The following is a 23,504-nucleotide window of genomic DNA, read 5'->3' as shown; positions in this document are numbered from 1 at the left end:
CAGTTGGGGGTGAGTAAACGGAGGTGGACCAATGGCCCATAGCATTGTACTGCATTCAACAATGCAACATGGCTGAAATCTATTGAAAATCTACATGCAGGCCTATATGCAATTCACCTTTTCATCTGACTTTTCTGCTAGGTGATATTTTCACAACCTATTAAGAAAATTCCTTCTAATCCACCGGCAAGCAAACAAATACTCAAAATTATATTGACAGTACTTTTCCCCCCTACTTTTTGATACTTTTTCCATTGCTAAATGTTAAAAAGTTATTTTAAATCAAAGATCAAACATGATTTCCAAGGAGAAAGCTCAGGAAAAAAATGAAACTAGATCCCTCTCTGATCAGGTAAGACCAGAGAGGGATCTATCTTTTTGCATTGGGGGGCAATCTATTAATGTGTGGCTACTTTCTGTGAATGTTTGAGTGGGACCTGTGTGAGCACTCTCTGGCCTCTGTGTAGGTGCAGAGGGCAGCTTATTACAGGGCACTGAATGTAGCTGGACTTCCAAACCTAAAAGTCCAGCTTCTTTAGAGGTCAATAGAGAAGGTAAGGAGGCATACAGCGCTACCACAAAAGTCTAATGCTGCTCCCCCACCCCAAAACCCTAATTTATGGTAGCTGCATCTGGTCAAGCAAAAATTGTAGCTACCTTTTTAGGATTGCAAAATAGTGGTCCATGGCTGGTCATTTGTTTCCTGGACTACTATGCCTGGTAGTCAGGGTCACTCCCCTTCCCCATCCCAGCATAAAGCACCGCATAGAGGTTACTGTCATCAGGCTACTATTTTCTTACTGTCTATAGCAATAACAGCTGCTGTGACACTAGAGTGCTATATTAGGGGCACTTGATCCCCTGGAGTCCTGCTGAGGGTTACACTTTCTCCTTCGCCAATATAAACAAAAGTCTGTGCCATATAGAGTACGTTTTGCTTCTTCTTTCTAATGCAACAGATTCAGTTTCTGGTTTCTGAAGTCAAGGTCCTGCCAGTTATCCCTCAATGCTTTCAGTGCTTGCTGAGCTGATAATGTAAGGTTGCCTCTACATTATTTGATATTGTGGACCGATTGATCTCCTGATTTGATAATTTTATCGTATTGGAAGAGAATCGGGGCCTCAACATGGCCGCCCACTCGATCTTTTGTGAAATCTCTGGCTAAAATGAGTCACAAAGATAGATCGGGAATACTGGAAAATCTCGGTCACACTAGCTTGATCACGGCGGTAAGGCATTTGATACTGCAATGACCAGCCAGTGTCCCCCCAATTGTATATGTGTCTCCCTGTGTGCCGTGTTAAACGCTCATCTGTCCATCCGCATTTCATGCTGAAATCTATTGGAAATCGGTGTACTGTGTGTGGGCAGCCAACAGATCCTCCTCTGATCAGATTCAATACAGAGGGATCTTTCTAATAGTGCCCATACACAGCACAATACAAAAATAATAATTCCTGTTTATTCGACCAAACCAATCGGATTGAATGAAAGTAAAAAAATAATCTTTTTTTCAATCAAGAAAAACCAAAGATTATCCAGTTTTTTCAATAAAAATCCAATCGGACATGTTGAAAAAATCTTTGTTGGAAAAACGGAATAATCAAACGAATATATCTAATCAAGAACATTTTAAAATTGTATGATGTATGGGCACCATTAGAGTCATTCGGGTCATAAATCGAGGGCTGTATGGCCACCTTAACTCTCTACAAAGCCAGCAAAGTCAGCAAATTCTCCTCACAGCAGTAATGATCTGCAAATGTATGCAGTCTGAAAGAGAGAGAGCGGAATTGAGGTCACACCCTGTGATTTGATCTAAAGGAGCTTTGGAAACAGGAACACATGCCACCTGCAAAAAGGTATTTAGGTATTTATTATTTATTTCAGCAAACATACAATTTAACCACTTCCCAACTGAGGGGTTTTACCCCCTGACCACCAGAGCAATTTTCACCTTTCAGCGCTCCATCCATTCATTCGTCTATAATTTTATCATTACTTATCGCAATGAAATGAACTATATCTTGTTTTTTTCGCCACCAATTAGGCTTTCTTTAGGTGGGACATTATGCCAAGAATAATTTTATTCTAAATGTGTTTTAATGGGAAAATAGGAAAAAATGTGGGAAAAAAATTATTATTTTTCAGTTTTCGGCCTTTATAGTTTTTAAATAATGCATGCTACTGTAATTAAAACCCATTAAATGTATATGCCTATTTATCCCGGTTATAAAACCGTTTAAATTATGTCCCTATCACAATGTTTGCCGCCAATATTTTAGTTGGAAATAAAGGTGCATTTTTTTCAGTTTTGCGTCCATCCCTAATTACAAGCCCATAGTTTATAAAGTAACAGTGTTATACCCTCTTGACATAAATATTTAAAAAGTTCAGTCCCTAAGGTAACTATTTATGTATTTTTTTTAAATTGTAAATTTTTTTTTTTTTTTTAATTACAAAAAAAAATAATTGGGGAGTGTGGGAGGTAAGGAGTTAATTTTTTGTGTAAAACAAGTTTATTTGTGTGTAAAAAATGGTTAGGATGTAGTTTTACTATTTGGCCACAAGATGGCACCATTACCAATTTGTTTCATACGACCTGCAAGCGTCCTTCTGGACTCTTGCAGGAAGTAGAAAGAGGCTGGGACTTTGTTATTTTTTCACAATGATCGGGCTGCTCAGCCGAGCGGCAGCAGATCATTGCGGGGCTGAGATCAACGAACGGGAATGGATTTTCCCGTTCATTGATCTCCGGGCGAGCGGGCGGCGGCGTGTTTACGAGCGAGAGCGCGGACAGCGGCGGGAGTGCGCAGAGTACGGATTTCTCCGTCCCTGGGGGTGAAAGGATGGAAAAAGGGGCGGAGAAATCCGTACGCGCGGGGGTAAAGTGGTTAAAGAGGAACTTTAACCCTGGATTGAACTTCATCCCAATCAGTAGCCGATACCCCCTTTCCCACAAGAAATCTTTACCTTTTGTGCAATAGTTCACTAGGGATGTCTGTATGGCTGATATGTTGGTGAAACCCCTCCCACAGTGGGATGTCATGACCATGGTCCTGACAGTTTGCTGTCTGTGAACCTCATTGCATTTTGGGGACAGCTGTTATCAACTGCCAAGCAAGCAGCATCTCCTTCCACAGACATCACTTGCTAGCAGTAAAAATGACACCACCTGTGATAAATGTCGGAATGTAAACCAGGGAGAGGAAAGATTTTACAATGGGCAAACATTGATTGAATAATGTATACATTAATATTGTTAAAAAAAGGCAATTTTATTAATCATGTTATTTTCCCTGCAGGCCCCCTTTACTTGAGGGAGCAGACAAGCATGGAAGCTTGAACACTGTCTATGCACTTTACTTTTTTTTACAAGTACACTTCAGGTGTACTTTAAAGCTTACTGTTTAGAAAGATTTCAAGGTCTAGTTATCCTTTAATACAAATCATTCTGTAATTACACGTCAGGTTTAGTGACTCTTGAAAGTGTGATGTCACTGGTTTCTTATCAGAGCCGCGTGCCTCTACATCAAAAGACACAACCTTTCATCTCAATCTTCTTAACTCACCAGTTATTTTCTGCACTTCCCTAATGGTAATTATTGATGGTAACAGCCAATTACACAAGAATAGAACTTGAAGTAGAACTTCTGTGAAATGAGCCAGTTTAACCAGCGTTTACGCTGAAAGATGGACAATTTATTGTAAAGAACACTAAATTTATCTGAAATTAGATACAGATATGAATTGAAAAAAAAAAACTGTGTTGTGTTAAAACTCATGTTACATGGTTTTTAAACCAGAGAAAAAGTGCTGTGTGCCACATTTGGCGTTATGAACAGGCCCATTAAGAAGTAACAGTAGCAAGGTTTTAAGGATGCGTTTCCACTGGAGCGTAAAATTTTTGCCTGTAAAAAATCGTATAAGATTTTTCTGCTTGATGAACATTTGCATGTACATTTTTACACGTTTTTATGCGAATTTTCGTACGCGAATATTTGCATTAGTTAAATAGTAGTTAAATATAACATAATCTGCCTAGTAACAGCTTAGTCATGACTGCTGACAACTTCCTGCAACCATGTATCTAATGCAAATTTTCGCGGAAATGACGTGAAAATTTGCATTGCCTATACAAAGCAGTGTATGCGAATCATACGCGATGTCCAAAAAAATGAAGCAGGATTTTTTCACGCGTACGAACATTTGCATTGCATGGAAACTGCCCCATTCACTACCATTAGTTGTCAAATCAATGCAAATTTTATGAGAGAAAAATCTGACACAAAACTCACAAATGGAAACCTAGCCTTCAGGATTAGACATTAGATTTGATGTAAACATTGACTATAATGAAAATCTATTGAAACTATGGTATTTTTGATCAATATTGCAACATTGTTCTTTGCTGGACCAGTCCCAATGGCGAGCGTTTCTGTGTAGGCTGGTGCATGTCATGTGACATCGGGAGCATACAGAGAGTGGTGCCACATGGGGATAGTAGCCCTCTATAGTCTTTGAAGCTCCTCAGTGGCCCCCCTACGGCGCGCACGTCTCGAAAGCGCATGCACCTTAGAACTCGACACAGCCAGGTCGGAGACTTTTGTTAGGGGGACAGTGGCATAGTGGAGGGGACTGGGGGGAATACTGCATGGCCTCAGAGAACAACCCATGTTAGTCAATAGGTTTGCTTGCTTTTAAATGAGTTTGTCGCATGCTGGAAAAAAACTGCCTACATGATTGTTCTTTTTGGTACATGCATGCAAAAATGGCGCTGGGAAAATGGAGCATAGGGTACAACTGAAAAATGGCTCAACCTGCTCCTGAAAAAGTCCCAGCAGTACTATTCCCCTCCAGGCCACCATGGATAATGGGGGAAATACATAATTTGGCTTTCAGCTGTTGCTGGCAGCCAAATTACACTGTTTTTATAGCAATTTGGGCTCCATCTTTTGACGGCACCCAAATTACTGTCTAAGCGTCGCCATAGCCGTAATTCACATTATGTCCTATAGCGGCGCATGGTGCACCCAAATATTCCTGCGCCGTTTGGCCTGTCTCATTTCTGGACACCATGTGCATTTAATATTCACTATATAATTATCAATTACAGAGCAGTTGAGAAACATTTTGCATGTTTTTGGCCAGTAAAACATGCATGGTGTGCAAAAAATGTACTGTGTCATACGCTTCCATTTTTAACACCTCAAGTAAACAAATCTGCTGGGAAAATAAGGTAATGTATAGACACCTTAAAACAAACCCGTGAGGTTTGCAAACTGAGAAATCTAATACTTCCCTCAGGAGAGGGAAGCTTCCCCCTTCCTCCCTCATCAGGCCATCCCAGCACAGAGGTCTTGGAAGTGGGGTCTTTTCGGCGGAAAATGGCAATCCCGATCGGGCCTGTACTACTGTGCATGCGCAATAATAAGTACCAGCTGCTCATGTGTGAGCTTTCTACAAGGGCTTGTTGACTTTGCGGAGTGGACAGCGCTGGAAAGCGCCAGTGGAGAAGGACGGGGGGGAGGGGAAAGACTTCTGGATTATCCAAAGGCTCCCCTATATTGAGGTGAGTTCCCAGGTACACCTAAAACAATCCCCATTCTCAACACAGAAATCAAAGGCCATGCCTTACCAGAATACCAGACTTTGAGTGGGTCGAGGCCCATTGCCATAATCATTAAACATTTCCATAAACATTGTTAAACATTGTCCTGCCCAGTGGCAGAGCTACTCTCTGCTACAGCTTGAATACCTAGCAGAGAATCATAGACTACTTGCATGTGCTGTTGCTATTGCATGTGCTGCTGCTATACAGCCCCACCACATCTGTGTCTATAGGTTTTGTTCCCCACTTCCTGCCTAGTGACTTGATGGGACTTGTGGTAAATCCTTTGTGGCCTTGCTGTCTGGACTTATTGATATTAGAACTTGCTCTGTTCCTAAACTGTGGATGGATTCCTTATATTTCTGGCATGCTGCAGTTAAGAGAACCTGCTTATTAAGCTGTTCCCCAGAAGAGTCTCTGTTTCCCTCACTTCCGCTACAGGCCTTCTTCACAGTTTTGAACTGCAGCTTTGATGTGGTGATAAAGCATCCTTGGAAGAGCACTATTAGGCTTTCGCTTCACCCTGCACAAAACCCAACCAATAAAACATTAAAATGCCTTGTTCCTTGCAGCTTAGACTCCATGTTCTATTTCAGACATTATTTAAAATTGTGGTTTTTCTTTTGGACTCCAGGCCGGATTTTTATAGATATGTGAAGTGTCACGTCTGCATAAAGCACTAGGAGAAGCTCAGTATTCCCTTGGTGAGTAAAGAATCTCATACAGCAGATTTCCACATGCGTCTGGCGGGATGCTGACTAAACCTCCTCAACCTCTGCAAGTTTTCTCACTCCCCCAGAATGGCTGTTCTGCTTGGAGAGGTCTCAGAGGAGGAGGTGGCAGTGGTGAGAGGAGTCAGGGACAAAACAACATTTGCTATCATGTTCCTTTCTCATAGACCACACAGGATTCCAATAAAAAAGCAAACCCGAGCACAAGCAGTCTGATAAGGTATTGTTGCTGCCTAATACTGTAGTACCTGCCAAGACTGCTGTCGTGTTCAACTACCTCAGGAAGTGGTCAGCTGCTAAAAATGTGCAAAAAAATTTCCATCTACCGTAAATGTGGGGGAATGGGATGGCTTTCTATATTAGTAATATTGGGTTGTGTTTTCCTGTTAATGCTTGCAAGGATGATATGTATCTTTTACCATCATCTAGAGGGATTTTTCATTTGTATGATAGGATATGCTGTTTCCCTGAAACCCTTACTGATATCATTACAGCTACCGGTATCTTGTGTGGTGTTTAGTCAGAGCTCCATATTTTAAAGAAACATTGCTTATTTTTATTGGGGTAGGCCGAGACCGGTTTTATGAGCCAATGGGATACTGATATTTCTGTTTACAGACAGTCCTCTATTTACAAATGGCTCGAATTTCAGAGGTACAAACAAAGCTGTGTTCATGTACAAAATATGCAATACTGTTGTTGTTGTTTTATTGTTGTTACATGTTATAGTATTCTATAAACTGTTATAAGTAGTTTAAAAGACTTTAAAAGCATATTGAAAATAACCAAAAAACATTGTTTATGCTATATGTCCAAAATCCGATGTTGCCTGAAAGTAAATCATTTATCCACATTTTACCATGTTAACCTATTAGCAGCCTTAGATGTATTATCTTGAATTAGATAATGCGTGACAGGGCATCTTCAACAGCATAAGCCATTTAGCTGCCTAATGCAGCTATGCAGGGCAGCGCAGGGAGCTTCTTTATATTTACCTGTCCGGGCGGCTGCCTCAGCTTCTCCTCTTCATCCACCGACGGTGCTGCACTCCCGGCATCCTCTTCTGAGTTCCGATCACATCATATGACATGTGATCGTAACGCGGGGGATGGTGTCAGCATTGCAGCGCCGCCCAGTGGTGGAAGAGGGGTGATGAAAAAGACTCTTCCATCACCCCTCATCCACTATCAGGTGGCGCTGCACCGTTGACATACGCTGACCATACGTCCCGCTTTATCTGGGACACGTCCCGCCTTCGGGGTCCGCTGTCCCAGGCAGCATGAGGTCCTGGGAAATGTCCTGTTTTTAGCTGCGGGACGTCCCGGCCTCGGGACTCTGGCCAGTGTAATGAATGAACTGGCTGCAGCGTCTAATAGACACCGAGCTAGTTCATAGCCCGCAGCCCCGCTCCAGCCTTCTCAGTCTTCCTCTTCCGGCAGAGCAGGGCTACGGGAAGATGGCTGCCGAAGCCCTGTACTGGAGACTATTTGTGTCTCCAATACAGGGCTTCGGGCGCCATCTTGCCGTAGCCCTGCTCTGCCTGTCAGCGCGGGAGATGTGCTGCAGGAGGATCGTCCGAGGAGCTGCGCACCAGAGGAGTCTTCTGTCAGGTGAGTAAATTCTTTTTTCCCCCAGGTGTTGCCCACAGTGCATTTATTTTGTGCTGTCATGTTGCCCGCAATGCGTTTATTTTGTGCTGAAATGTTGCCCGCAATGCGTTTATTTTTTGCTGAAATGTTTGCCCGCAATGCGTTTATTTTTTGCTGAAATGTTGGCCGCAACGCGTTTATTTTGTGCTGAAATGTTATCCACAATGCGTTTATTTTGTGCTGACATGTTGCCCGCAATGCGTTTGCTGAAATGTTTGCCCGCAATGTATTTATTTTGTGCTGAAATGTTGCCCGCAATGCGTTTATTTTGTGCTGACATGTTGCCCACAATGCGTTTATTTTGTGCTGACATGTTGCCCGCAATGCTTTTATTTTGTGCTGACATGTTGCCCGCAATGCAATTATTTTGTGCTGAAATGTTGCCCGCAATCCGTTTATTTTGTGCTGACATGTTGCCCGCAATGCGTTTATTTTGTGCTGACATGTTGCCCACAATGCATTTATTTTGTGCTGAAATGTTGCCCGCAATGCGTTTTATTTTGTGCTGAAATGTTGCCCGCAATGCGTTTATTTTGTGGTGAAATGTTGCCCGCAATGCGTTTATTTTGTGCTGACATGTTACCCGCAATGCGTTTATTTTGTGCTGAAATGTTTGCCCGCAATGCGTTTATTTTCTGGTGTCTGGGGTAACTGTTGCTGCATTTATTATTTAATGGTCATAGTTGACTATGTTTGCTGCTTTGGGGTTACGGTATACTATTAAATAGCATCACACAGTTTCTGCACACCCATGATGCGAAACCTCGTTTGACCACATCATGGCGTAAACACTGCTTTCTTATGCCTCACTGTTACATCATTATTAGCTCCGCCCATACAATGTCATGGTCACATCCATTTTTCGGTGCGGCACGCAGCCCCTCATTTTTCGGTGCGGCGTGCAGCCCCCCATTTTTCGGTGCAGCGCGCAGTCCCCCCAACACCCCCCCCCCCCCACACCCCCAACCGTCCCAGGTTGAACCGAAAAAAATCTGGTCACTCTAGTTGACTCCATCCCCTGGGTTACGATCACACGTCATATTATGTGATCGGAACTCCAAAGAGAATGCTGAGAGTGCAGCGCTGCCAGTAGAAGAGAGGAGGAGCTGATCCAGCCGCCCAGAACAGGTAAATATGAAAGCTCCCTGCGCCGCTCTGCATACCCTGCCAGGCTGGGGAAGGCACACTTCTCCGTCTTTGCTATATGTAGCTGCTATTGGGTTAACACAGGACTCACCTTACAAACAATGCACTGGAACAGAACCTGTTTGTAAGTAGGGGACCACCCGTATTCCTGTCAGGGCCTCAGGGCCAACGTGTACAATCAGCTTGGTTGCTGTGCACACTGTTTTGTCAGAGGGCAGTCAAATAATGCTTAGGGCCCATTATAGCTGAGCTCCATGTGCCAGCCAGAAGCCAATTTCATTTGCTCCTGACCCTGTGATCACTGGAAGCCAGTCACTGTGATTGAAAATAAAAAAACAACAACAAAAAGTTTGGGTCCTTAAACACTTGCCGACCGCCCACTACCAATAGGCGGCGGCAAAGTGGCACCCCCAGGACCACGTAACGCCGATCGGCGGTGGCACCTGGGGGACTGATTAGCCGGGGATTGCGCGCATCCGCCGACATTAGGCTCCGCCCACCCGCGACGTCAACCTGCTGGCCAATTAGCAGCGCCAGCGGGTTGTTAATCCTACGATCGCCGCATACAAAGTGTATAATACACTTTGTAATGTATGTGAAGTGTATTATACAGGCTGCCTCCTCCCCTGGTGGTCCCAGTGATCAAGGGACCACCAGGGGAGGAGGCAGCTGTGCATGTAATCACACACACACACACTGATCCTGCCCCCCCCTGCCCCCTGATTGCCCACAGCACCCCTTAGACCCCCCCCCCCGATCAACCCCTCAGTCCACTGTTTGCACCTAATCACCCCCCTAATCAATCACTCCCTGTCACTATCTGTCAATGTTATATTTTAGATTAGGTCCTAAACTGCCCCCTGGCTTCTGATCCCCCCCCCCCACATCCTCAGATCCTCCCCAGACCCCCCCCCCCCCCCGTGTACTGTATACATCTGTTCTCCCCTGTAACCACCCACTGATCATCTGTCAATCACCCATCAATCACCCCCTGTCGCCACCTGTCACTGCCACCCATCAGATCAGACCCTAACCTGCCCCTTGCGGGCACCTGATCATCCGCCCACACCCTCAGGTCACCCGCAGACTCACCCTCAGATCACCTCCCAAGTGCATTGTTTACATCTGTTCTCCCTTCTAATCACCCACTGATCACCCACTGATCACCCATCAATCACCCCCTGTCACCACCTGTCACTGCTACCCATCAGATCATACCCTAATCTGCCCCTTGCGGGCACCCAATTACCTGCCCACACCCTCATATTGCCCTCAGACCCCCCCTGATCACCTCGCCAGTGCATTGCTTGCATCTATTCTCCCCTCTAATCACACCCTGATCACCTATCAATCATCCTATCACTACCTGTAACCACCTGTCACTGCTACCCATCAGATAAGACCCTAATCTGCCCCTTGCGTGCACCCAAACACCCGCCCACACCCTCAAATCACCCTCAGACCCCCTCTGATCACCTCCCCAGTGCATTATTTACATCTGTTCTCCCCTCTAATCACCCACTGATCACCTATCAATCACCCCGTCACCCCCTGTCACTGCTACCCATCAGATCAGACTCTAATCTTCCCCTTGCGGGCACCCAAACACCCGCCCACACCTCAGATGGCCAGACAGTTGGGCCCCTTAGTGCACCTAGGCTGCAAAAAAGTGTCACACATGTGGTATCGCCGTACTCAGGAGAAGTAGTATAATGTGTTTTGGGGTGTATTTTTACACATACCCATGCTGGGTGGGAAAAATATCTCTGTAAATGACAATTTTTTGATTTTTTTTACACAGAATTGTCCATTTACAGAGATATTTCTCCCACCCAGCATGGGTATGTGTAAAAATACACCCCAAAACACATTATACTATTTCTCCTGAGTACGGCAATACCACATGTGTGACACTTTTTTGCAGCCTAGGTGCGCTAAGGGGCCCAAAGTCCTATGAGCACTTTTAGGCTTTACAGGGGTGCTTACAATTTAGCACCCCCCCAAAATGCCAGGACAGTAACCACACCCCTCAAATGACCCTATTTTGGAAAGTAGACACCCCAAAGTTTTCAGAGAGGGGCATGGTGAGTCCGTGGCAGATTTCATTTTTTTTTGTCACAAGTTAGCAGAAATTGAAACTTTTTTCTAGTTTTTTTTTTGGGCACAAAGTGTCATTACCCGCTAACTTGTGACAAAAAATAAATTCTTCTATGAACTCACCATGCCTCTTAGTGAATACTTTGGGATGTCTTCTTTCCAAAATGGGGTAATTTGGGGGGTATTTATACTATCCTGGTATTCTAGAACCTCATGAAACATGACAGGTGCTCAGAAAAGTCAGAGATGCTTCAAACTGGGAAAATTCTTTTTTTGCACCATAGTTTGTAAACGCTATAACTTTTACCCAAACAAAAAAAAATCCAATAAGTGTCTATTTATTTATTGAAGACATGTAGCACAATAAATTTAGACAAAAATGTATAGAGAAATTTTACTTTATTTGAAAAATGTCAGCACAGAAATGTTAAAAAATATTTTTTTTGACAAAATTCATGTCTTTTTTGATGAATATAATAACTAAAAATCACAGCAGCAATCAAATAGCACCAAAAGAAAGCTGTATTAGTGACAAGAAAAGGAGGTAAACCGCTAAAGCTGCAGTGGTCTGAATGGAAAAAAATTGTCTGGTCCTTAAAGGGGCACTACGGCAAAACATTTTAAAATTTAAAATATGTGCAAATAGACAGATAAGAAGTACATTTTTTCCTGAGTAAAATGAGCCATAAATTACTTTTCTCCTATGTTCCTGTCACTTACAGTAGGTAGTGGAAATTTGACAAAAGTGACAGGTTTTGAACTAGTCCATCTCTTCATAGGGGATTTTTAATAAAAGCAAGGCTTTTATTCTTCATAAAGATATTCCCTAAAAAGGATTTAAATAATGATGCTAGCCAGCTTCCCTCCTCGCAACACAATGTTTTGGCAGTTGGACAGAGCAACTGCCATTCACTAAGTGCTTTTGAAAATAAATAAATCCCTGATAATCCCCTATGAAGAGATGGACTAGTCCAAAACCTGTCACTTCTGTCAGATTTATACTACTTACTGTTAGTGACAGCAACATAGGAGAAAAGTCATTTATGGCTCATTTTACCATACATTTTGTATCTGTTTTTACCATCTTATTTGTATCTGTTTGCACATATTTTAAATTTTACAATTTTTCGCCATAGTGCCTCTTTAAGGGGTTTTAAGACTGCAGTCCTTAAATGGTTAAAGTGTACCAAAGCTGAGGCTAAAAGAAGATTTGATAGTCACCTGCGGTTTCCTCCTGCTGCATAAACACGTCTGTGCAGCACACCATCCTCCTGCGGTCTGCCGTTCAGCCATGATCAGCCCCGGTAACTTGCTTATTCGCGTCCAGTCTAGATCTACTGCCAGTGAGACCCATGCTAACCTAGAAATAAAAAACACATATATACAGTAAGTACATAATAATAGTTCTACTTACATAACAGATGTATTGCACTGTTCCTGTTATGATTCCTGTGAATTTTATAAAGGAAAATCAGAGAATCCTATTCTAGACAGTTTCCATCTTGGTTACCTTTGAATGAAGCTAATCCTGACATAATTTCCTCAATCTCTGTCCCTCACAGACAGAATTTCCTCCCTCACTCTTTTTCTCCTCTTGCTAATTGTGTATTTGTTACCCGCCCTCCTCCCAGAGTCTTCAGACACTCCCACTGAAGTCTATACTAGGAAGTGCACTGTCTTATGTCATTAGAAGGAGGAGTAAATAAAGGGAAGAGGAGAAATATATTATAGATAAAAAGACCCCCCCAGCATGCAACTGTTTTGCCAGCGATGGCAATGGCTATTAATGGGCCAGTGCTCCTAAGGTATGTGATAACTCCATACCATAACAGCAGAAAAAGTTTTAAATGCAGGGTTAGCATTTTTATCACTTAATACACTCAGTTGCTGTTGAAATTAGATTTTTATGGTAACAATCCCACTTTTAAGGTGCGTACACACGCACTACTTCCGCCAACGACAGGTCCGTCAGACCCTCCCACTGGGTGGACGTTCAGCCGACAGTAGCGCGTGTGTACGCTGAGCGAATCGTTCAGAAACGGCCTTATCAGTCTGCCGACAGCGCATACACACGCGCTACTGCCGGCTGAACGTCCACCCAGCGTGAGGGTCTGACGGACCCGTCGTTGGCGGAAGTAATGCGTGTGTACGCACCTTAAGGGGCCAGAGCCTGCAGTTCCACGATCAGGTAATGCAATTCTGACCTGATAATAAAGTTACAGGATAATTAATTGTATATGTAGTAGGATTGGTAGGTAAATAGAATGTTCCTGCAGTCTTACATGCTTATCTTCAATTTAAGAGCTGCAGTTGTAACGTGAAGGGTAAACAGCAGCTATGACAGTGTGAGGTAGAATTCATTCCTTCAGAACCCAGTGGAGAAATGTAATTCCTTATCAGGCGTCTTTGTTCAGTCAGGCATAAGTGTTTTGACTATTTTTATGTTTAATGACTGCCACAGCATCAATCAAATGCTGTTCAATTGGCTCCTTTGCATAGACATAAGCACTGCTTTATTAGTTCTTGCAATACAAAAAAATAGAATAGAAAGTGAACATGGGCAAGCTCTAGCTTGATAGTATATGTACCCATGCTTATCTCATCTTGTCACATGTAATTTCAAGTATGCTTAAAGTACACAGCAATGTGGTGGTACAGATTAATTACTTGCTGCACCAATTTCAGAGTATATCTATTTCCCTCGGAACTTCACCTAAAGTCCAAGGGGCGTAGATACTCATCTATTGCTGATGCGCCCTCCCATGCATATTCTCGCTGCCACCCATTAGTGGGGAGATCAGCGACACAGTTCCCATTCATTAATCTAAGTACCTGTTTGAATGATCACCGGCAGCAATGAGATGCCTGTGGTCATTGTAATAATGAAAGTAATACAAACAGGCGTAACTTTCTGTTAGTGTACTAATAGTACGCTCAGGATGATAATGAGTGAGGACATCTTGTGGCCAAATAGTAAAATTACATCTTCATACATTTATTTTAAATAGTATTATTTGTATGCAAAATAATAATAATAGAAACGAAAGGCCCAGGAGCACCGATAAAGGCTAGATAAACAAAGTGTGTGCCTCGGTCTCACCCTTGTGCCACGGGGTCACAGTAGAAGAATCCACAAAGGACCGGCACCACAGCGAGGTATTATAGCTCTAATACTTTATTAACAGCTCATGGCATAGAAGCAACGACAGACTGCTGTTTCGGCCATTACTGGCCCTTGTCAAGTTGCACAAGAAGCATTACTAATGCTTTAGTGCATTAGTAATGCTTCTTGTGCAACTTGACAAAGGCCAGTAATGGCTGAAACAGCAGTCTGTCGTTGCTTCTATGACATGAGCTGTTCTTAAAGTATTAGAGCTATAATACCTCGCTGTGGTGCCGGTCCTTTGTGGATTCTACAAATAATAATAATAAAATAAATACATACATAGTTACCTTAGGGACTGAACTTTTTTTTAATATGTATGTCAAGAGGGTATATTACTGTTATTTTTGATAATATGGGCTTTTAATTAGTAATTGGTGCAAAACTGAAAATGCATCTTAATTTCCTTTCATGGCAAAACCCCTCCTCAGGATATAGATTTTGTTATGATAAGTAGTGATTAAGTTATTGGCAAATCAAAGGTAGGAGTGCTGAAAGGTGAAACTTGCTCTGGTCCTTAACCTCCTTAGCGGTAACCCCGTGCTGGACACGGGGTAAGCCGCGCAGGAGGATTTCTCAGGCCCCGCTGGGCCGATTTGCATAATTTTTTATTTTATACACGCAGCTAGCACTTTGCTAGCTGCGTGTTACTTATGATTACCGCTGCTCCACGCCGATTCGCCACTACCCGCCATGTCAGAGGGTGCCCCCCCCCCCCGAGGCCCGTGCACTGCCTGGCCAATCAGTGCGATGGGGGAAGCCCTCATGGAAATCCTGTTCAGAACGGGATTTCCAGACTGGCTTGATCACTGGAGGCGATCGGAGGGGGTGGGGGGTGGGGGGATGCCGCTGCGCAGCAGCTATCATGTAGCTAGCGCTACGCTAGCTACATGATTTAAAATGTTTTTTTTTTAAATAGTGCTGCGCTGCCTCCCTGGCGGATTGAATTGACCGTTAAAGAGAACCTGAACTGAAAACAAAAAGTCAAAATAACCATACACAGGTCATAGTTACCTCCTGTGTAGTCTACTTCTCAACCCCTTTCTCCTCTCCTGCGTCCTATTTGTCCACTGTGATCAGTGGGATTCTGTGTCCTCCATTTTAAAAATGGCCATTACCAGCACACTGTTAAACTGTAATATAACCCACTTGAGCCATAGGGAAACATGGACATTACCTTGCACATTCAGTTGTAACTGACAGCTGCTGACATATAACTGACAGCAACTGGTATATTTCAGCTCTGACAAAATATTGTCAGAACTGGAAGGCATCACTGTAAGAAGAAAATGGTGAGCTTCTGAGAGGAACTGACGGTGAGGTTAGTATGTAATATTCATTTGCAGCTACGTCGTGTGTTTATTTTAAATAATTTTACTCGCTTCAGGTTCCCTTTAAGGGGAAAAACCCCTCAGTAGTCAACTAGTTAAAGTGGTTATTATGCCAAAATGGCTGTTTCCAGTACTAGTTGCTTTTACCAAGTGGGGATTGTGATTTTCACAAAGATGACATTACTTTGGGTTAACGCAGGCACTTCAGACCTTGCTCTCCCATGATCTCCAGCCCGTGAAATCCTTAGTAAATCAGGATATATCACCATTACATTCATATTATGCCGACAATAACTTAGTTCATGCAGTGTTTTATTTCACAGGGTTAAAAAATCACTAGCTGACTCTTGTTACATAGTTACATAGTTACATAGTTATTTTGGTTGAAAAAAGACATACTTCCATCGAGTTCAACCAGTACACAGTACAACTCCAGCCTGCTCCCTCACGTATCCCTGTTGATCCAGAGGAAGGCGAAAAACTCTTACAAGGCATGGACCAATTAGCCCCTAAAGGGAAAAATTGCTTCCTGACTCCAGATGGCAATCAGATAAAATCCCTGGATCAACATCATTAGGCATTACCTAGTAATTGTAGCCATCTTTCAACGCAAGGAAAGCATCTAAGCCCCCTTTAAATGCAGGTATAGAGTTTGCCATTACGACTTCCTGTGGCAATGCATTCCACATCTTAATCACTCTTACTGTAAAGAACCCTTTCCTAAATAAATGGCTAAAACATTTTTCCTCCATGCGCAGATCATGTCCTCTAGTCCTTTGAGAAGGCCTAGGGACAAAAAGCTCATCCGCCAAGCTATTATATTGCCCTCTGATGTTAATTAGATCCCCTCTAAGGCGTCTTTTCTCTAGACTAAATAAACCCAGTTTATCTAACCTTTCTTGGTAAGTGAGACCTTCCATCCCACGTATCAATTTTGTTGCTCGTCTCTGCACCTGCTCTAAAACTGCAATATCTTTCCTGTAATGTGGTGCCCAGAACTGAATTCCATATTCCAGATGTGGCCTTACTAGAGAGTTAAACAGGGGCAATATTATGCTAGCATCTCGAGTTTTTATTTCCCTTTTAATGCATCCCAAAATTTTGTTAGCTTTAGCTGCAGCTGCTTGGCATTGAGTACGATTATTTAACTTGTTGTCGATGAGTACTCCTAAGTCCTTCTCCAAGTTTGATGTTCCCAACTGTATCCCATTTATTTTGTATGGTGCTAGACCATTAGTACGTTCAAAATGCATGACTTTACATTTTTCAACATTGAATTTCATCTGCCATGTATGTGCCCATTTAGCCATCCTATCCAGATCCTGTTGCAATATGACACTATCTTCTTGAGAGTTGATGATTCTGCACAATTTTGTATCATCTGCAAAAATAGCAACATTGCTCACTACTGCATCTACTAGGTCATTAACAAATAAATTGAAGAGCACTGGACCCAGAACAGACCCCTGTGGTACCCACTGCTAACATTCTCCCATTTTGAGTACGATCCATTGACCACAACTCTTTGTTTTCTGTCCATTAGCCAGTTCCCTATCCATGTACACAGACTCTTCCCCAGTCCTTGCATCCTCAACTTTTGCACCAGACTTTTGTGGGGAACAGTGTCAAAGGCCTTTGCAAAGTCCAAGTATATCACATCTACAGCATTCCCAATATCCATATTAGCATTCACTACCTCATAAAAGCTGAGCATGTTAGTCAAACAGGACCTATCTTTAGTAAACGCATGTTGATGCTGAGAATTAAGATTTTTTTCTAGTATGAAGTCATGCATAGTATCTCTTGTGACAGTCTCATTGACTAGTTGATATCTTATGACTTCATAGACATGATATTGCTTTAGTGACAGGTACACTTCTACAGAATGATTAACTTCAAAAAGACTAGCTTCCTAGATAAAGCACAGAAGGTTTTGTTCCTCTGGCTACTCCATGCATGGGTGGGTTAATGGAATCCCTATTAAGCAAGCAAGCTAAAAACAGCCCCTCACATTATTAGGATGTAAAGTAATGGAGTGACATCATAGCATTCCAGCTCTGTGACACTATTGGCAGGAGGGAGAGGGGTCTCCCGTGAAATTAGGGGATGGATTTCCTTCCATGGGACCAATGCCAAATCTTACAGGAACGTCTGGATTCTGTCCTTCTCTCCATTGCCAAAAACCATGTGCAGCTCAAAAATAGCTAGTTTAGGACACAGTGAACTCAAGATTGTAGAAGGACGCTGACAGGAAGAGTTGTTGTTGCTATCGTCATATTTAATTATTGCCAGATCTTGATCTACCATACTTTGGTGCAAACCGACAACTGAAAAGCACAGTGTTTCCCCCCCCCCCTTCCCCCTCCCCCATCTACCTACATGTGATGTCATACATAGGCTAATAAACACTAGCAGGCAAGCAGGTAACTGTAGCTACCTACATGTGATGTCATACATAGGCTAATAAACACTAGCAGGCAAGCAGGTAACTGTAGCTACCTACATGTGATGTCATACATAGGCTAATAAGCACTAGCAGGCAAGCAGGTAACTGTAGCTATCTACATGTGATGTCATACATAGGCTAATAAACACTAGCAGGCAAGCAGGTAACTGTAGCTACCTACATGTGATGTCATACATAGGCTAATAAACACTAGCAGGCAAGCAGGTAAGTAGCTACCTACATGTGATGTCATACATAGGCTAATAAGCACTAGCAGGCAAGCAGGTAACTGTAGCTATCTACATGTGATGTCATACATAGGCTAATAAACACTAGCAGGCAAGCAGGTAACTGTAGCTACCTACATGTGATGTCATACATAGGCTAATAAACACTAGCAGGCAAGCAGGTAACTAGCTACCTACATGTGATGTCATACATAGGCTAATAAGCACTAGCAGGCAAGCAGGTAACTGTAGCTATCTACATGTGATGTCATACATAGGCTAATAAACACTAGCAGGCAAGCAGGTAACTGTAGCTACCTACATGTGATGTCATACATAGGCTAATAAACACTAGCAGGCAAGCAGGTAACTGTAGCTACCTACATGTGATGTCATACATAGGCTAATAAACACTAGCAGGCAAGCAGGTAACTGTAGCTACCCACATGTGATGTCATACATAGGCTAATAAACACTAGCAGGCAAGCAGGTAACTGTAGCTACCTACATGTGATGTCATACATAGGCTAATAAACACTAGCAGGCAAGCAGGTAACTGTAGCGTTACAAACTGATACCACTAGTTAAACATGTAAGTAGAAAAAAAAAATAAGTTTATCCTTTTTTTTTTTTAAACATGTTTTATTAATTTTCCAACATTGTTTATCCACATAATACACAGAGCGGGCAGCTTAATATTACACTGCAACAGGCATTAGCGTAACTAATGTGGTTGATTCCCCCACCCCCCCTCAGCCTTCCCTTGGTTACCCTGAACCCCCTCCCCCAACCAATATCCCCCCCCCCCACCCTCACCACTCTCTGATCATACTATGTCTAAGTGGTAGTCTATAACTCCTTGGGTTAATTAGCTTTGTTAAATCCGTACACTGTAACAGTGGTCATACGCCAAAGTCCAAGCGTCCTAGCGTACCAGCTATGTGGGCTTTCAAGTACCATGTGGTATATTTAAACGGGGTCACGATTTTGTTTAAATCTGTGTCCGAGTAGACGTCCAACATGAAAGGTTTCCATTTTTTGAAGAACTTTTTAGTGCCCTTTTCCTTATTTAGACTAGCGTCCAGTTTTTCTAACAGCATAAGATGCCTTAATTCTTCCTGTAGGTCCCAGATAGTTGGAGGAGTAGGGTAAATCCATCTGTTGCAAATTACTTTTCTGGCTGCTACAAATAGAACATGTAGTAAAGTGGAAACTTTGATTGCATTATCCTCTTTTGCCATGGAATTGAACAATAGGATCATAGGGTCTTTTGGCACAGTAACCTTGCCTATTCTCCTAGCATATTTTAAAACCTCATCCCAATATCTTTGTATCTGTGGACAGTTCCACAGGCAATGGAACATGTCAGCTTGGGCTATTTTACATTTCGGGCAGTGGTCTATGTAACCCGGTCTGGGAGAGCGGTATCTAATATTGAATGCATATTTAGCGTGGAATATCATAAGTAGGTGTGATTCTCTCCATCTCTCACTTACAATTGTTTGCCTAACGCAATTGTTCCCATCTATTATCCTCTGTTCTAGGTCAGGGACTGTTAAGAATTTATTCCATTTTGCCATATTTCTGACAGCTAGATGTTGGGCTCCTAAGTTTGCCAATTCTTTTTGTATGTCTGATAATGACTTTTTGCCACCTTCTGGCCTCAGGAATTTATCAAAGGGGTGAATACGGGCTAGTACTGAGATTTCTCTAATCTTAGCTCCCACGAATGATCTGACCTGTCTATATGCTAGGAAGTCTGATTTAGGGATTCCATATTGCCGAGCCACCTCCGCGAACGTAGGCCACGTATGTGTTCTTAGGTCTAGTAGATTTCCCAATTTAGTAATACCCCTATCCTTCCATTTAAGATAATTTAGATGCATTAAACCCGGTGGAAAGCCCGGATTACCCTCAAAGGGGGTATATTTAGAGATTTTCCATGGCAAACCAAATAATTTTCTGATTTCCCTCCAGGCTATGAGGGTGTCTCTGTAGATAATATTGTGTTTCAAACGCAATGGTAGATCGGCCCAACCAGTATGTAGAATACCAATTAGATCGAAGGGCTCGGCAACATGTCCCTCCAGGGTAGTATTAGAAAATTCTTCCGTGCCCATTAACCAGTCCCGAGTATGTCGAAAGACACATGACAGATTATATTTTCTTATGTTTGGGAAGCCTAGTCCTCCCATCTCCTTCGGGAGTTGCAGTCTGCTTAGCTTTATGCGGGGTCTCCTATTGTTCCAAACGAACTTACTAAAGGCTTTGTCTAGTGCCGCTATGTCTACGTGTTTCCATAGCAATGTTAATACTTGCATTGGATAGAGGAGCCTGCCAAAGCTGATCATTTTTATTAATGCAGATCTCCCCATTACTCCTAGGGGGATATTGTTCCAGCTTTGCAGTTGTGATATAACTGCTTTAACCAATGGAGAGATGTTATAGTAGTACAGAGAGTTAGGTTCCCGTCCTATGTCAATTCCCAAATATCTGATTTTCTCCCTTGCCATTTTCAATCCCAACCCTTCGAATTCCCGGTGGTCGGCCAATTTTGATAGAGGTAGGATCTCCCTTTTATTGACATTAATTTTAAACCCTGAATGCTGCCCCACTTCCTGTATGATTTTAAGAGCATTAGGCAGGTCTGTGTTTGGATCCGCTGAAAATATCAGGAGATCATCCGCGAATAAAGTTAGTGCAAGTTTCATCTGACCAATCTGGATACCCCCAATTTCCTTGTGTAGTAGTCTAGCTAAAGGCTCCAAGGCTAAATTGAACAGCAGTGGGGACAGGGGGCATCCCTGTCTAGTCCCCTTTTGCAGCTCTACAGGTTGAGATAAAAAGCCAGCTGTGAATATGCAGGCCATCGGTTCTTTATATAACAGAGAGAACATTTTAAGGAAGGCTCCTTGGAACCCCATTCTCCTCAGTACTTTGGTGGTCCATGTCCAATTTACAGCGTCAAACGCTTTTTCGGCGTCAAAGGTTATTATAGCGTTGTATTTTCCCATGCGTGGATATGCTTTGGTATGTTCCAAAGCTATCAGCACTTTCCTAATGTTAGTTACTGCCGCTCTTTCCTCTTTATAAATCCTACCTGTTCTGGGTTGACCAGCTTGGGCATCAGGATAGCCAGCCTATCAGCCATTATTTTTGTCATGATTTTAATGTCCTGATTGATCAGAGAAACTGGCCTATAGGAGCCAGGATCTTGTGGGTCCTTTCCCTGCTTCAAGAGAAGTTTGATATAAGCTTCATTCCCAGAGGGGAGCAATTTCTCCCCCTTCAGGGTTTTATTAAATACCGCTGTTAGAACGGGGGCTACTTCTTTTTGTAAGATTTTATAATATTCTCCTGGCAGACCATCCGGGCCCGGAGCCTTATGATTGGCCAGGGCCCGGATGGTCCGCTGGATCTCTTTTTCTGATATGGGAGAATTCAGCTCATCCAATTCGTCTTGGGTAAGTTTAGGGAGTATTATCCTCTCTAGTAGATTATCCATTTCGGGCCCATCTTCCCCTGGTGGGGCAGCATACAGGGTTCTATAAAAGCAAGCAAAGATTTCATTGATATCTTTTGGGTGGTGGACAATTTGTCCATCGGTTGATTTAATGGCATGTATTGTAGTGGGCGTAAAGTGGCCCTTAGCCATTAAGGCCAGCAGACGACCCGCCTTACTGCCGTGTTTATAATATTTTAGATCTCGGTATGGTGTTAAGAGAGATTCTCTTTCCTTGAACCAACGATCTGATTCTGCTTTTGATTTTTGCCAGCATGCTTTTGTCTCATCAGTTGGTTTGCGTCTATAATTGCTATACGCTAGCCTTACCCGTGCTATCGCCTCTGCGTAATGCTGATTTGTTTGTTTCTTTTTAGTGGCCTTATATGCCATTATTCTTCCCCGCAAGACTGCTTTAGATGTGTCCCAGAGGAGATGGGAGTCTCTATTATGTTCCGCATTGTCTTCCCTAAATTCCAACCACCACCCTTTTAATAAAGCATGAAAGTCTTCATCGCCATATAAGTAAGAGGGAAGTCTCCATATAATATCAGTACCTCTCTGGATCTTCTCGTGCAACTCTACAGACACTGGTGTGTGGTCTGAAATTACCATATCCGCTATTTCGGCCGCTATTAATCGGGTAGTGACTGATTCATTTGCAAAAATATAATCTATGCGTGACATTGATCCATGTGGTGCCGAATAAAACGTAAATTCCCGATCGTATGGGTGTAAAAAACGCCATGTATCCGTCAGCTGTAAAGTTGCACTGAAGCGCGCCAGATTTGTACTTTTAGTCCCCTCGTGATGATGAGCTTGGCCCTGTCTCCCGGATCTATCTTCACCCGCATACATAACATCGTTCCAGTCCCCTCCTACTATTAATTGTTGTGAGGGATGTTTAGATAGCTGCCACTGGAGGCCCTCCAGGAATTTACTATTATCTGTGTTTGTCCCATAAACATTATACAGTACTATGGATTCACCTGCTAGCTGTAGTAGAATACCCAGCCATCTGCCATCATCGTCACCCTTAATCAGTTCTGCTTTGGCCTGTAACGTTTTGCTAATTAGCGTAATGACTCCTGCTTTCCTCTCTACCACTGGTGAGCCAAAACATGAGGCCACCCAGCCTTTGCGTAAGTACTTGAACTCGTCTGCCCTAAGATGGGTCTCTTGTAATAAGGCTATGTCCGCCTTTAGTTTTTTTAAATGACGTAATATCCGTGACCGTTTATTAGGTGAACATAAGCCTTTCACGTTCCAAGTTACTATTTTAATAGTCATGTCACTCCTGATGAGGGGGATAATGGCATATGGCTGTATCCGTTTAGTGTATACGGAATCCGAGCAAGAACACGTATGATGCACCTGTACATGGAAGAAAATAAACAAGCAGTAAAATGCAGCTTAAAAATTCCCCGATCAGAGAGTGGCCCCTCCCAAAGTCCCCTCTTTACCCCTAAACTGGACCCTATGTTGGGCTGAGATGATCTGAAGAGGATCACTATCCAAATGATTCTTAACCATTTTTGCCCCATAGTCCAGAAGTTCTTTTCGGACTTCACTTCTTGCTGCAAGGACTGGCTTTACGTAC

The 23,504-nt window shown here is 42.9% G+C and overlaps 1 long non-coding RNA gene across 1 annotated transcript in view; it reads right to left on the bottom strand.

Annotated features, from left to right (window-relative positions):
• Positions 1-23,504, bottom strand: part of LOC137544003 (uncharacterized) — a 138,116-nt gene that overhangs the window by 27,261 nt on the left and 87,351 nt on the right. Inside the window, exon 2 of the long non-coding RNA XR_011025695.1 lies at positions 12,457-12,595. This is a non-coding gene — a long non-coding RNA (uncharacterized lncRNA). The remainder of the gene's footprint in view (positions 1-12,456; positions 12,596-23,504) is intronic.

The sequence above is a fragment of the Hyperolius riggenbachi genome, chromosome 2 (assembly GCF_040937935.1).
Source record: "Hyperolius riggenbachi isolate aHypRig1 chromosome 2, aHypRig1.pri, whole genome shotgun sequence".
NCBI lineage: Eukaryota > Metazoa > Chordata > Amphibia > Anura > Hyperoliidae > Hyperolius > Hyperolius riggenbachi.
Note: the sequence above shows the minus strand (reverse complement) of the source record. Positions and strands in the feature narration are given on the sequence as shown.